The sequence below is a fragment of the Akebia trifoliata genome, chromosome 16 (genome assembly GCF_017979445.1).
Source record: "Akebia trifoliata isolate Shusen 1 chromosome 16, ASM1797944v1, whole genome shotgun sequence".
Taxonomy (NCBI): domain Eukaryota; kingdom Viridiplantae; phylum Streptophyta; class Magnoliopsida; order Ranunculales; family Lardizabalaceae; genus Akebia; species Akebia trifoliata.
Window position 1 is genome coordinate 30,975,177 of NC_141390.1, and position 6,834 is coordinate 30,982,010.

Sequence of the window (6,834 nt, forward strand, 5' to 3'; positions counted from 1 at the left end):
TTCTTGCGTTGAATAGTAATCTTGGGTAATAGGCATAGGTCCAGATCAATATCTATTTTTATTTGAAACTGATAGAAAGAAAAAGAAAACCCCCGCCTCCTGCGGTGGGAAGAGAACGAAAAGTGTTATTACAAGCTTTAAAAGTCTCAGAGTTGAGCTGTTTGAGTGGACATGAGTGGTTCTTCATTTTAGAGTTTTCTTTGTTAGGAGTATTCATCTCTCCGTCTTCTCTTATTGAAAGTGAGTTCATATTTACTTTTACTGACTACTCTTTTCGTCAACTTGACTTGGGATCCACAATGTAGTGTTAAGGAAATAGTATGCATGGTTCCGGAACATACTATGGTAAATTTAATTCTCCTTAAACTCCATAGTCCTACTTTTCACAATTTTATTGTGGTTGATCATTATTATCATTGTTTTTTTTTTTTTTTTTACGAGGGTGTCCGAACTTTCGGCCGACTAGGGGGATCGGAAAAGCCATGGTATATGGGTCCCTCCCTAGGCACATGCAACGCCCACACATCATATGCTCCGGGTAAGTGAGGGAGCGCCCTCCCGAGTGGTCCCAAGGAAATATTTCTCATACTAGGTATCAAACTCACAACCTACGGACTCTCACTGCTTATTGGATCCAAAATTGCCATTGTGCCACCCTCTTGCGGTTAAAAATGGGCTTAGTTGATTACTATTATTATTTGTTAAACTCTTCTAATTACGATTTCACTATTGTTTCTCAATGGGCTTATATAGTTGTTTCACAATGGGTTTTATGAAAAGTTGGATAGTTGGGGTTGGGAGTTAGAAATCCTTTATTTAGCAGTTGTTTCAATGTGCAACAGTTGCTTCATTTGGTTGTAAGTACCTAGATTCCTATCCATTGTTCCTAATCAAAGAATAGTTTGGAAGGTTTCTTCGGCCAAACAAGTTATAAAGGTGGTGGATCACTTTAATATGTTTACATTGTCACCAATACCAACATGACCTGAAGAAGAAAAGCTGTGGCTGTAGTTATGTTCTATAGTCACTTGGTTGAAGTATGCATCGTGCATTGAACTAGACATGTTTGCATATAGAGGTTCGACAACCATTTTAAGTCAAGTACATAGAGGTTCGACAGCCATTTTAAGTCAAGTACCTTCCACATTGAATTGAGAACTGAACCAAATTGATTGATTCACCATTTTCTTAACCCAAAACCAAATCACTCCAAAGCTATCAATTTGGTTTGGTTGTCGGTTTGAACCGGACCAAGTTGCGCCCCTACCGCCTACACCCCCATTTTGTGGCAAATTCTCCATTTCCATGTTCTTCTATTTGTCAATGCTAGAACAATCCCATATTCCCATCTCTAGAGGTTACTTGCATGTACTAATATTACATTACTTATTGTTCTCACACAAACACTTTGATCATTCCCTCATAAATTGTTAGAAATTTGAATTTTCTTTGTATTTATGATTATTTAAAGGGAAAATAACTTGAAGGAACTTGGCAGAGAGATTTCTTTCTAGTTAGTCATTAAGTTTTAGGGTTTTTCTTAATAGTCTATTTAGTGTATATATATATATGAGGGCCGTTAGATTTTGTCGAAACAACGGCTGAGATGCACTCAAACGTCTCTTCCAAATAAGAGACGGAGTTTTAGGATTTTATAAAAAAACTCCCTCTTTTCTTTTTTTTTTTTCAACTCACTCTCTATTTCAAACGAATTTCTCTCATAGATAAGAAACCACCCTTCGTTTTGCTCTCGACAGAAAACATCCTTCGTTTTCGACTCCATCAATCGAAAATGAACTAGTTCTCTCTCTCTCTCTCTCACCCTTGTTTTTAAGCCACGATAATGAGTAAGTTGCAACAAATCAACAACTTCTTGCCAAACGAGTAAACATAGCCGTGAACTGCTCACTTACCCTCCTGAACATCTCTTGGATTGATGTTGAGTTCCCAATAAATGTTGATGCTGTAGACACCTCAATTTGAACGGGCCACTTCTCGAAAGGGCCCAAAAATACAGATTTTCCAAATAAATATGCCAACGGGCCTTAAGGGCCCAAATCGTTGAAAAATAACATTTTTACCAAACCGAGGCCCCTAAGACCTCTCAATGGTTTAGGAGGCCACCAAAAAGACTCGGCCAACCTTACGCTTTCCCCATATTCACCGCTCCGCTTCCAAAATAAAAAACGTCAAATTTTTGATAAATTTCACCAACGGGCCTAAAAAGCCCGATTCGCCAACACGTGGCATTTTTGATCAAACTAAAATCTAAAAATTAAAAAATTAAAAATGTGAGACTTGGGATGCCTACCCCTCCTCTACTATCACCGCTCCGCCTCCGTAACCCAAAACCATTTCTAAAACCCAAGCCCAACACTACAAAGCCCACAAATCATTAACCATATCCAATTCATTATCCAACCCACAACCCTAACCCATAAACCACAACCCACATCAACCAATCACTCTTTTATCATCAAGAGATGACACATGTCATCACCCCATCTCACCTCCCTCACCCAACCACCTACCCCATTAATTTGCTTTAAATCCCATCTACCCACACATCAACCCATCACCTTTTCTCTCAAATCAAACACATCTACCCACACCCCTAACCTATACCTCCCCTAATCTACTCTCATCATTCCCTACAAAACCTACATCTACAACCTAAACCTACACCATCCTCTCAAGTCAAACACTCAACCTCTCCCATCAACCTATCCCAACCCTTCATTTCCACCCACCTTAACACATGGCATCATCTCCCTCACCCTCCCAAAATATCATCAACCACCCATTTAAATCCTCCATGCTCTTAAATCAAATCACAACCACCATCTTAAATTCACCTCACCAAACACTCCACCCAAATGGGTTGGGTAGGATCCAAACCATTTGGGTCAAAACTCACCCATTTAACCCCCCTTACCTAAATACCCTCCAATCTCCTCTAAATTACACCCACTTCTCTCTCAAACTCATAACCATTCTACCCATTTTCTTCACTTCACCCCATTATATCCCTAAAATAACTCCTAAACATCTATAAATACCCTCATCCTCTTCCCAAAAATGGCCCCCAACTTCTCATTACAAAACTTCTCCCCAACACTCTCTCTACTAACAACCATCATCAATTCTCACCAAGTTTACCAACTCTTTCACACAAATCCTCTACAAGTCTCACTAAAACAAAAGAAATCCCTACTCTCTCTAATCACTTCTTCCCATTCTCATACTCTCATATTATACTAAGGACTCGAGAAGACTCAAGCAAGAAGAAGAAAAGAAGAAACAAGATACAAGGTGGGTTTGAAGCACACCCCCTCTCTTTCTCTAACCTTCTACTCTTTCCCTCTTCTAACACCCCCTTCTTCTATTTTATTTTACCCCTTTTGATGATTGGGCCCCAAGGCTAAGGTTCATAAGGGTCATTTCCATTAATGAAATGACCCTATGATCAAGCCGAAAATGAATCCCTACTTAGGGAACATATGCACCCACGTGGCACATTTTTTTCACCTTCTTTTAAAAATAAAAAATGATCGAGTTATTTGAGGTTACCGCCACGTGGCGGGGAGGAAAGGGTGCCTAACACCTTCCCTTTTCTTCAACCGAGCCGCTTACCCAAATCTCGAGGTTTGACTACCCCTTATCCATTGTGAGTCACTAAAATGCCAAAAATCTCATCTTTTGGAAAATGTACCCCGGGTGACCATTCACACCCACTTCCAACTTGAATGGTGGCGACTCCAAATCATTGTAGATGTAGTCATCATAATGACGAAATCACGCGTCTACAGATGCCATCTTCGGTTCGGTGGGTGAGATATCACACACACTTGACTTCAAATTGTTGGGGATCCACTCCACAAAGTAAGAAGAGTTCTTGTTCTGCACATTTATCATCTGCTCACGCACCTTTTTGGTGCTCATCTTACCCCTGAACATCGCTGAGGCCGTGAGATAACGGCCATGGCGGGGATCTACTACACACATCATGTTCTTAGCATCCCACATTTTCTTATGAAGGGGGTTTCCTATTGAGAGCTTTGTGAGAGAGAAGGGTTTGATGGAGTTTATGAAACTGTTATGTTTTCTGTAGAGAGAACATACTTGAGAGAAAGAAATCGGAGTTTTGAGATAAAACAGGGATTTACTTTTAATGTAATGAAAAATAGAGGGAGTTTATTGAAAATGCATAGACTCTTTTTTTAAACTGCAATTTCACTCCAACTGTTTCCAATTAGAAATCCAAGCCATTATTTTCCTAATATCCGACGACTATTAGTCATGGGTTTCCAAGGCAGTTTCCAAAACGTCCCTCGAACCGTCCCCATATATATATATATATATATTCTTTCTAGTCAATCCTTGATCCAGCAAGATCTACTACATAGAGTAAATAGGGCATAACTTTGTCATGCGAACTCGAAATTCGACGATTCAAAAAGCTTTGGAAAGTGGACTACATGACAGACATAAATCCTCCTAGATTAGTCCTCAAACCTTACTCCTCATATTTCTCACAATTGAAACGTAAAATGTGCCTTACTCGTTTTAACTTATTGTTTTCATCTAGAAAATTGAATTTCCAGCATCCTGGTTGAGTTTTGAAGAATACATTTCGACGCATAGGATATGAGAATGCAGAAGAAGCAATTTTCAAGCATTTTGAAGACGTATGTAAAAAATTATGATTTTTTCAAAATTTTAATTCGTTTTTGGATGAAAATTGATCAGTGTTGGTTCTTTTGGTTTGAAATCATCTAAACAAGTTGTTGAGTCAAGTTTTTTACTTGATATTTTCATGTAGAAAAGGTCAAAAAACAAAAAAGGGTGAGTTCGCGAATTTTTATTGTTGAGTTCAACATTTAAAAAAATATATATCATCTAATGCAATAATAAAAAATGTTAAACTTAACAATAAAAATGTTGAACTTGACAATAAATAAAAAGTTGATGGTTCGACAACTAATGAGAGACCATTAAGAAATAAAAAATTTACTATATGGACTATCAAGTCCTTCAGGTAATTTTCCTTTTTAATTTTGAGAGTGAAGGTAATTGTGGGAGATTAATATTAGGAGGAGGAAATCATTTTTAACATAAGAAGGAAATAAAGTACGTTTTTAAGGAAATTTTTTTGGAAAAATTATTTAAAGGACCTTCGCAGAAGGGTTTATTTCTAAATAATCCCTAAGTTTTGTGCGGTAGCTTAATAAGACACTTAGTAAACTTTTTCTTTCTAAATGGTACCTCGTATTATTGAGTTTACAAATTTAATTGTTGTACTAAACGTTTTTTTATTTAGTGTTGAGTTTAAAAATTATATCGTCGAACTTACCAATATTTACTATCGAGGTCACCACTTTTTATTTACTGTTGAATTCAACATTTTTTAATTATTGTCGAGTTCATCACTTATTAAATAAAAAGTGGTGAACTCGACACTGGGAAAAGCCACCCATTCAATTTTTGAGTTTTTTTTACTAAAGTAAATGAAAGCATCAACTAAAAATTTTAGATAACAACTTGTTTAGATGATTCCAATCCAAAAGAACCATTTTTTATCGATTTTCATCAAAAAATTAAGAAAAAAAAAATGAAAAGACCCTAGTTTTTTACACACATCTTCAAAATATTTGAAAAACCCTTGAAAACGACTTCTTCTTTCTTAAATCTTTTCTAACAGAATGGAGTCTTCGAAACTTGATTAAGATGTCAAAAATTTAATTTTTGGATGAAAATGATAAATTCAAACGATTATGACATTCTATCATGAGAAATGTGGGAGACAAGGTCTAGGGACCATTTAGAAATAAAAAAGTTTACTAAATGTCCGATTAAGCAATCGTTTTCAATGCATGAACTATTTAAAAAAATTCCCTTCTGCGCGAGGGTTCTTTAAGTAACTTTTCAAAAAAAAAAAAAATCCAACCATTTTGTATAAAAATTTAAGTTTTAATTTTATTTATTTTGGATTTTTTTCTTCAAAGTACTCATGTTAAATCCAAAATTTGTACTTTAAACCTTTTTGAAAAAAAAAAAAAAACTAAAAATAGAAAATTATTCTAATAAATGGTTTTCAAGAAATTTTATTGATTCACTCTTGGGCTCTTGGCCGTACAGTTTAATCATTTCACGTGTTGCATATGTGTTATGTGTGGAATGTTGACCAAATTAAATATTTTGAGCGTTTTGGAAAAAGGTTTTGCTATTATAACTCCGCTGACATTTTAGTAAAGTACCATCTAAACGCTAACCTTCAAAATGGCCACTATTAGATAATCACAAAAGACATATTTCGGCTTTTTCTGTTTTTTTTCCTAATTGTACGGCTGATGATGAGGTGCATTGTATCTAAAGTACTACCGGAACAATAATAACAAACAGGAAATAGAGTAAAAGATATTACACTGAGAACCGACCAGAAACGTGTAGCCATTCAACTGAAAACATCTCCACTCAATCTATCCTTCCTCCCAGTGATTGCCACGTGTATGTAAAATTCCACTAAGGTCAAATCTGTTGGCTAACCTCACTCTACACATTCAGGAAATGACCCAAATACCCTTTCCCTAGATGAGAAAAAGTAGAAGCTATTTTCCCTTTCTTCGTCTCCCATGCAATAATACTTCACAAGCTATACAACACACACGTCTGGTATGATGTGAAAGTTTTGATTTTAGCTAGAATCGTGATGGGGTGACACAATCAGAGCCACACAGGTGACAAAATGATGTTGTGTCGCGCATATTTAGATTATGTGCATGCCATCATCACATCATTTTTATCACTTTTATATTTTCGTTTGTGTCATTTCAA